Here is a 9717-nt window from a genome sequence, read left to right as displayed (position 1 = left end):
AGGGAAGGGTTGTTTAATCCTAAAGCTTTTTCCATGGAGCACCTTTGGATATGTGACAGCTACAGAGGGAACCTATATTACATTAATGTAATTTATATTGGTGGTATTCAACCAAAAAGAGAGATATAAGAATAAGAAACTCTGCAAATGAACATGAATACATTGCATGATTCAGTTCAATGATTTATTAATATTCATAAATACCTTTAAAAATTAGTCATGTCTCATGTAGATCGCTGATTTCAGCCCAATCCCTACAAAGCATTTGGAATTTCCACAGCATTCCAAGGGGAAAATATAATATTGGAAAGCTGAAAGATGATTTCCAGCAGAGCTGCTACTCTTAGTTCCTGCTAACCAAAGAGAATCTGATTTAGAAAGGTGTCTATAAATTGGAAACTGGCAAGGAGGTTTAAATGGTACCTAAAGCAAACATTTTCAAATTGTAATGCTGTATTATCTGCTTCAATAAGGATTTCACTGTCCAGTTTCAGGCATTTCACTTTGAAAGCACTAACTGAAATGTAGAAAGACCAGTCTGAAGCATGGTTAATAAAGAATTAAAAAAATTCCACTGAATAATTCACAAACATTTTATGTACTGGATAAGGAAAAACAATTTGAGCAGTGCAAAGTGAAACAAAAATCTTTAAAAAGTATTACATAAGAAGTCAATAAAAACACCCAGTATTTATCCACAACAGTTTAATTTAATAGAATTTTAATCAAAATAAGCCTTTATATCATTCTGTACATAAAGGCATTGAAAATTAAAATTACGCTGGGACATAAAGCCTTACCTTGATTTTGGGACATTTTTAATCTATTTCCAGGTTGTCCCTGAAAATAGACATTGGCTAATAATTAATGCCTCTGTGCTATAGCTTCTCTAGCTCTGAAATCAAAATCATGTGGTTTCTGACTTATCCATTTGAAATTTTGTTTATCAATATGTTTAAAGGATTTCAGGATCTCCATAAAGAAAAGCAAAGTATTTTCACCGTCACTGTGAAAACCCCATCCTGCACGTTCCTACCTGCTTATATGAAGTACAGCTGCAGTTTTCTTGGGAAAAAAAAATTAATGTGTTGTCTTGGTGTAAATGGCTTTGCATGAGCAGCTGAGCACAAATTTCTGATGTTGCTTGGTTTGACTCCATTGTGAATATTTAAAGAGTCATCCAGGGTTTATGATCATGGACTCATGGAATGTTTTGCGTTGGAAGGGGCATCAAAAATCACCCAGTGCCACCCCCTGCCATGGGCAGGGACGCCTTCCACTATCCCAGGGTTCTCCAAGCCCTGTCCAACCTGGCCTGGAACATTTCCATGGATCCAGGGGCAGCCACAGCTTCTCTGGGCACCCGGTGCCAGGGCCTCACCGCCCTCACAGCCAGGAATCTGTTCCCAAAATCCCATAAAACCATGATTTCTTCCCAAAGCAGAAGAAAAAACATGAGGGTAATGCCTTAAAGACAGCTCCATATAAATCCATACCCCACAGGCATCCACTTGTGCTCTGCAGAAATTATTGCTGTATTCCACATAATTCCTGACATGGACATTTCCCACTTGTTGAGAATTACTGGTGTCACTGGTGTGAGCTTGAGAAAGGCTGTCAAGCCTTTTGTCAAATTTTTGTGATGAGATTGGATCCAAAATCTGCTGAGACTCTGCATCTGTCACCTGTGAGTGATTTAATATCATTCAGTCCCTTGTTTATCAAGATCATTTCACTTCCAGGGAGTTCCTGCTTAGGGCTGGAGCATTTCTTTACTTCAGAGATGAGCTTGGGTTAAAGCTGTTCTTCATTTCTCTGCCAGCTTTGAGTGTTGGACCTGATGATTCTCATTTTTTGTTAAAATAAGAGCAGAGCAGGGCCTATCAGTTTTAAATGCATTAATACACTTGATGTATTAATACTCTTGATGTATAAGTGCTCTTGATGTATTAATCTTCTGGGAAGGTGGTTTAGACAGAGGACAGTATGGATTCTTGTCTTGTTCCCACATAATTCAAGCAGTTTTCTATGATGATGCCTTGTATTTGGCATTTGTGGGTGCTGTGCCCAGTCTGGGGCTCTCCAGTGCAAGGAAGGGTGGTGGACATGGTGGAGAATAGAAAAATACAAGGAAAGATGCAAGGAATAGGGTGTGCTTAGATCTGAAAGCAAGAGCAAGGGTGGATCACTCAACAGACAGAGGTCTTGCTCAATCCAACCTGTTCTGTGATGCTGTGATTTTATACAACGTGAAAAAAAGGCAAAGGTTTAACATCTCTCACAGATATATTACATGAAAAATCCTTTCACTAGGGTCTTTTCTCCTGAGAAGCTGAGAAGCTTCAGCTTCTCCATGTTTTTGCTGCTTTGGAATGTGATTTGGAGAATTGTTTACCCAGCGTGTGAAATTGTTTTTACTTGATGACCAATGACAGCTACCTGTGTTGAGGCTGTGAGCAGTCATAAGATTTTATTATCATTCCATTCCTTTCTATTCCTTGCTAGCGTTCTGATGAAATCCTTTCTTCTATTCTTTTAGTAAGTTTTAATATATAATATTCTTTTAATATAATATATATCATAAAATAATAAATCAGCCTTCTGAAACATGGAGTCAAGATTCTCATCTCTTCCCTCAACCTGGGACCCCTGCGAACACAACCACAAATATCATCAAATAAAATCACAAAATCATAGATCTGTTCAGGTTGAAAAAGATCTGCAAGGTGAAGTTCCTGACCTCCAGCCCCTGCACACCTCCACCAACATCCCCTGGGAACTGCTTTCCTGTCTTTCCATTCAAAAACTGCCTGAGATTTCTGCTGGAAGTGGGAAGGAAATCCCTGCAGACACCCCAGCTCATCAAGTCCTCCTCTCCATCAGTCTCCACTCCCCAAAGTGTTCCACCAATTAGGGAAAGGAGGATCAGGAAATAAAAGCAATCCTGCCCCATCAAACCACTTCACATCCCTCTTTGGAAAGGGTGTGGCAGCATCCACCTGCCTGGCTGCAGGATTGTTGGTGGAAGAATGAGATGAGGACTGGAAAGGTGAGAATAGGGAATGTCTCTGCCAGGATTCATGTTCCTTCCTCTTAGCCTGAGAACAGAGGATACACAAATACCCAAGGCAACTTCCTATAAACAATATAAGTCCATCACATTGCAGTTGAAATATGGGTCTCCTCGAGCCAGGTCTCACCAGCTCTTGGAGATCTATTTCACACCCAAGATAGCTCAGCTACCTTAGAAGGCATAAAATCAGCAGGATGGCGTCTGTGGTAGTGTTGGAAACAAAAAGGTTTTAATAAAAGCAAAATAACAAACTCTTTACAGAGAAAAACCGAGCCAGGGCAAGAGGTTCTTGCTCCTGGTAAAACACCTCACAAAAGCAATTAGTTTTTTTGTTCTCTTCTTTTTCAAGTAAATTGATCAAGCAGAACTTTTTGGCTTCTGTCTAATTAGCTATTTTTAAGTTTGAGGTGAAGTCCCCTAAGCGCTATGAGATGTTTTTTCACCAAATTGAGGAGAGAAACTTCTGAGCTTATTTCCTTTTTAAGGACGCAAAGGATAGTTTTGTCACTCCATCAACAGGGAACACATTCCTATATACAGTCAGTGTGAAAATCTCTCCAAGAGCCACCAGGTGGACGAGCTGAGGCAGACTGGCTCACCAGCAAGGCTGTGCTCTCACCATCCTCACATTCCCATCCTGGATATTGCACAGCAGGGATACACCCAGCTGCTCTCCATGATAATGGCTTCAATTCGATCCAAAGATCCCCAACAAAGATCACCCAGGTTCAAGGCAGGTTTTTCTCTCCACATATGTTGTTTTTATCACTACAGTAGGTCAGCACAAGAAAGGACTTTCCTTGAAAACAGCTTCTGAACAAGGCATGTGAAATAAGTGGACTGGCACTGGGAATTTGGATCAATAAGGAGCTCTTGGATAGGGAAAAGAGATTTGTCTCTGTTCTGGTGTAGATTAGGAGAGTAAGATATTGATTTTTGCTCTCAGCACAGTATTGACTTAAGAGGGAATTGCACTTGATGACAGAGTGCAGTGGGGCTCAGGCCTCTCTTTGTATGACATGCAGTCTCCAGTGGGATGTGGAATATGAATGGAAAAGTGGCCATGATTACTAAAAAAATAAATAAAAAAATAAAATATCAGCAATAGAAACATGTCTGGTAACAAATGCCATTTCTCCAGAGCATCACTCATCCTCATCCATCTGAGCAACCTCCCCCTCCAGAACTAATCCTGCAATTACAGGAATGTTTGCTTAGCTAAACACAAAATGCCTCTCGAGTGGAGCAGAGGATTGCTGGGCTTATACATTCGGCAAAGAGAAAGTGCAGCAACTTGGCCAAGCACAATAATCTCCTGATGGATACATTCAGCAAACAATAGACTTCTGCTTGGTGTTTGCTATCAGCCTCAGGGCACCAACTCTGCAGGGCTGAGGCTTCAGGCTCAGGAAATAGAGATTAAATAAACTCAACTGTGGCTTCTTACATCCCTTTTCTTCCTTAATGTTGGAATACTGAGGGGAGCAGATAAATTGCTAAGGAGCTGCCTCTTTGAAGACTTTCTAGTGCCAGGAGGCCCCAAAGATTGTGGGAGAAAAGAATTGTAGGTGGGAGACAAGAAATGGGTGATTCAACGCACGAAGAAAGAGATCACAGCGAAGGAGATAACATGGGATGGCAGAAATAAGCCACTCATGGTTTTCATGGCAATACCTATTGCATTTTTAACACTTTCTATAAAAATAGGCTTTCATTTGTTTGCTTGCTTTTTTGTTATAAAGAAATAATCCTTCTCATTTTTTTACCTTTTTCCTACAAAAGCAAGTTTTGGCACGATTTTCAAATGCTGTTTTCATCTCTCTCCAAGGCTTGTGGTGTGTTATGCTCTTATTCCATTGAAAAACATGAGGAAAATCGACCCAAAAATGGATAGATTTGCATTTCTAAAATTCCACCAATACAACAGTGGAAAACACCAGTTGTATGAAACAGGGGGGAAAAAATTAAAAGCTCCTCAGCTCCTTTTGTTTTGTGGAAGTCTTGTTCCATAAAAAATTGAAGAATGAAAAAAAATGGGAAAATGAAGCAGTTCAAGGATGAAATATATACACAGCCATCTCCAAAAAAGGAGAAAAATCTCTTCTCTCTGGTGGGACTCCCCGGACAGAATTTTACCACATAGAGTCATAGAATCATGGAATCATTAAGGTTGGAAAGGACCCTTGGGATCAAGTCCAAGTGTCTGTTTAGTTCAACCACCAAACATCTCCTAGGTTTGTTTCCAGGTGTAAATGTTGTGTTCAGGCTCAGGCAGGAAGGTTTTCCTTTTTTCACCTTTTATCTGCTCTTCAACACATCTCCTGAGTACATCAGATCTCAATTTGTTTCTTGTGTCTGAGGAAATACGATTTGGGGTCTCTGCACATTGAACGTGGTACCTTTGCCCTCCATCAGAGACCTGTCAGAGCTTCCTGAGAGATCTTTTCCTGAGCTTTTGCCTTTTTTTAAAATATTATACTGCCAATATCTCCTATCCTGGGCAGAGGGGCAAAGAGTGGTTTGAGAGGCCTCAACCACCTTGAATGTTTATGATTTATCACTCCTCTTAAGCAAAGTTGATCTTTAAACCTCTCTCAAATAATTGTTAGAGCCAGACAGGGTTAATCAAGCATCATTAGCATATACAATGGGATACTGAGATTTTTTAAGTCGCTCACTGTGTATTAGCAGAAGAGAAATATTCAACATTGAATACATGCAGAAACAAACTGTAGAATTTTTTTGGAGTTAGCTGAAAAAATCAGGAAGATCCATATGTGGTCTTTGCTCAAGGTCAGTGTTTATAAAATTCTGATTAATTGAAAATTAGGAACTTTTAGTTCTGGAGGTCCTAATTCCAACTACCTTTGGTTAGAACTACCAAGAAGGGAAGCAGATGTTCCTCTTTCCTTAACAGTTTATGAATCAATAAATATAGAGAAAAAGTGCATTACTTGACCTAAATCAGGTTTAGAAAGTCAATTGTCCTATACAGCACACCTCAGTCTAGTATATATTATAAATAATAGGGTCAAATCCCATCCATCATGTGCAGTTCTGATATACCTATTATAACAGGACTCCACTTTTTTTGCCTCTCCAGTTGCAATCTATAATCAACATAAAAGTTTATAGACTTATTTCTTCCAATATATGAAGGAGAGTTCACAAATTTGAGTTATGAACATGAAATTCCCTATCCACTAAAAGGAACACAGCCTGGTGGATTTTCCCGTGAGTGACAGAGTAAAAATCCACCTTTCTTTGTGCCCTTATTTATTGCTGTCTAAATAAATTTGACATATTTTATGAAATAATCATGCTTGGAGACTCTTTTTTTAAAAGACTTTGAGAAAATGGGAAAAAATTGAGGTTTTTTTAGCTGTGTTTGTGAATGAGGGCTCAGCATTCCTTCAGCACAGAGCTGAAATCACAGCACTTCACTCCCTCCCTGAGCTTGCTGAGAGAACCAAATCCAGGAATCTCCAACACCTCGATTGCTGCTTCACTGAGCTCCACTAAACTTTTATTTTATTTTGTTTGGGCCAATAAACAGAAATTGCGACATGTCTGAAAACTTTGACACAGAGGGGCTGCTAGAAAAGACAGCTAAAATGCCACTTGTTTCTAAATAGGCCTGATAGGAAAGGAGAAAGGAGCATTTTAGGGTGGTGTGTACATATGGAAGGCTCCCATTAGTGCGGATGTTTCCTAGAATTTCTCCTGCAGCTGTTAAAGACTTTGACATAAGCTGGAGGAGCAATAAGTTGGGTAAGAACAGTGCTGATCCAAAAAATGACAATTTATTATTATCTATGGCCTGAGAATAGGAACTTTAGTCTTTCCTTAGTCAAAATTCTGAGGTTTTAAACTCAGTGTTTTATATAGATGCAGCCACAAGAGTCTGCTTTTTTTCTTTTTTCTTTTTTCTTTTTTCTTTTTTCTTTTTTCTTTTTTTTTTTTTTAACTCTAGTGGTTCTCAAATTTTAATCAAACTAAGTAATTCTTTATGTTAAACTGGGCAGGTGCCCCATGTTAAAACACTCAGTCCATGCTGCAGCTGGGCTTTTATGTGCTGGTTTTTCTTTTTCATTTCCCACCTGCAAAAGTCCGTCAGGTGAGCTTGACCTCAAGTTTGATTGCCAGCCACAGACACAAAATGCACATTGCTTTTTATTGCAGTTTAGCCTAAAGTATCTGGGTATTAAATTCCAATGGAAATCTAAGACATGGCCCGTAAAATGTCATGAAACACCTTTTATACCCAAGTGCCAGCCACTATCCATCTCACGTGACAGCCTCTTCCCAAAGGGGTTCTGCAAGGAAAAGATAACCATGCAGCCAGGAGCTTCTTTAATACACAAGCATTTATTTAAACGTGACTGGTTTTAATAATCCAGTTATTAATTGATCTTGCCACCTTGTGGGTGGCGTCCTGTCCCATGGCATGGGGTGGAATCCAGATGATGTTTAAGGTCCCTTCCAACCCAAACCATTCTGTGATTCAGTGGTTTATGTGGGAGCTTCCCAAATTTTCCTACAAGAAGAGCGTTCCTACAATTTTTACATCATCTTGGTAATTGTGGAGTTCTGTTTCCCAAAATATTAATAGTTTTGTTAATAAGGATTTTTTAAAAAAAAAATTTATTGGTACTGGGTAATATTTCCTTGTTAAATTCTTACAACTCAGTGACTCATTCCTATAAATCATATTACTTGGTGTTCATTAAATCCTCGTGTTTTACAAGAGAATTATTATGATTTTTAGTGCACTGTTCTGACTTCTTCTGTCTAAGCAACACCAGAAAGCTGAAACACTATTTGATACAGGAACCAGGACACTATCTTAACCTGCCTCACATATACTCTCAGTTTTAAAGAAGTCTTCATATTTCTCTTCTCAGCCTTTTGTTACCCAAATAACCCTCAAGATGGGAGCTCCCAGCAATTTCAAGCTGGAAGCTGGGACATTTAAGGAAAACATGTGGAGGAAGTAATGATGTTTGGTAGTTGTACACATTTTGTCACATTTAACTTCACCCCTAGGGCTGAAATAGGGTATTTCAGGGATTCATCTGGGTCCTATTTTGAGTTCCAAAATTAGGCCAATAAAGTTTTTCAGTGCATCCTTCAGATCAGCCCTCTCAGAAATCCCTCTCTCTCTTTGGTCCAGCTCAGCTAGAGTAAGATACAGCTCTAAAGAGAAGAAAATTTTCAAAATTCTGTTTTGAGCTGGTTCATCTGCGATTTCTCAGTGACAATCTGCCTCGTGAATTTGGGCGCTTCTCCGCGGAGTTCTGCATGAGCTCCATGCGCTGCCAATTTCCTGCAGTTGTCTCTGCTCTCAAGGGCTGCTGCAGCTGCCTGTGCTCATCCAAATGATGAAGAGGAAGATCCTGAAGTCCTGGTTTTTTCATCCATTCCAACAGACCTTGGATCAGGTCTTGGTGGCTCCTGAACAAAGGGGAACATAAAGAAAGCAGCCTTGTGCAAAGATACTTGGGCAGGGGAAGGAGGGGAGGGAAGAGAGAGAAAGACGGAAAAGGAAAACAACCTCTTCTTTAATAGGGATAAAAGATGAAATTTTGAAACTTTCCCAACTCCTCTAAGTTGTCAAAATCATTTCAGGTATGTGCTTGAATATGTTGCAGCTGAAAAACTGCTATTGCTTGACCCCATCAAGACGTCTGCTGAGTTCCTGTCATGTTTGAGAAACTCTTCTTCGAAATGTCCTCAGTAACAAGCCTGATAGTATTTGGAAATAATTGGGCTCCATGTCACCTTTTACTTGTTCCTAAAAGCCATATATTTTTCTCCTTATTTCGCTTCCTATCCGTGAGCATTTTTTGCTGTCCTGAATCACAGGAGAAACTCTTTTTTAAAATTTTTTGTTGCTACCTGCATATAAATTCTGCCATTACAGGAAAGTATTCTATGAAAGAGTCATTGGAAAAAATCATCTGAAAAACACCTCAAATGTTGTCCCTCTCATAGAATCACAGAATGGGTTGGAAAAGATTGGGTTGGAAAAGATCTTAAAGATCATCAAGTTCCAATGCTGACCATGGGCAGGGACACCTTCCACTAACCCACGGTGCTCCAAGCCCTGTCCAGCCTGGCCTTGGACACTTCCAGGGATCCAGGGGCAGCCACAGCTTCTCTGGGCACCCTGTGCCAGGGCCACAGCACCCTGTGTGTAAAGAACTCCTTCTTTTAAGTTCTACCTCATTTCTTGGCTAAATTAATGACATCATGAGTTTTGTTTTTCATTTATAAAATGTTACTTTCCATTTGGAAAAAGGGGAAAAGTTTGGGAAAGAAAGTCTGAGGAAAAGTGCTTGTTGCAGAGGTCCTTATTCTAGTATAGAGCTGAATATTGCTGTTCCCAGGAGCATTCTCCCTAAAAAAGACAAAGGTGCACAAAGTAACTGATGGGGGAGCTCTAAATTTATGTGGAGGGTAATTTCTTCAGGGCCTTCCACCCACTGTAGCTCATTCCCCACACCCCATCAGTGAGCATCACACTATTTTATTTATCACATTAATAAAATAGCATCCAATAGGTTTTCTAAGGCACTGGAGCATCCAAAGCTGATAGATCCATGCTCCTTGTTGCAGCTGTTTATTTACAACTAGAACCAGCG

Source organism: Camarhynchus parvulus, chromosome 4 (assembly GCF_901933205.1).
Source record: "Camarhynchus parvulus chromosome 4, STF_HiC, whole genome shotgun sequence".
Lineage (NCBI taxonomy): Eukaryota > Metazoa > Chordata > Aves > Passeriformes > Thraupidae > Camarhynchus > Camarhynchus parvulus.
Note: the sequence above shows the minus strand (reverse complement) of the source record.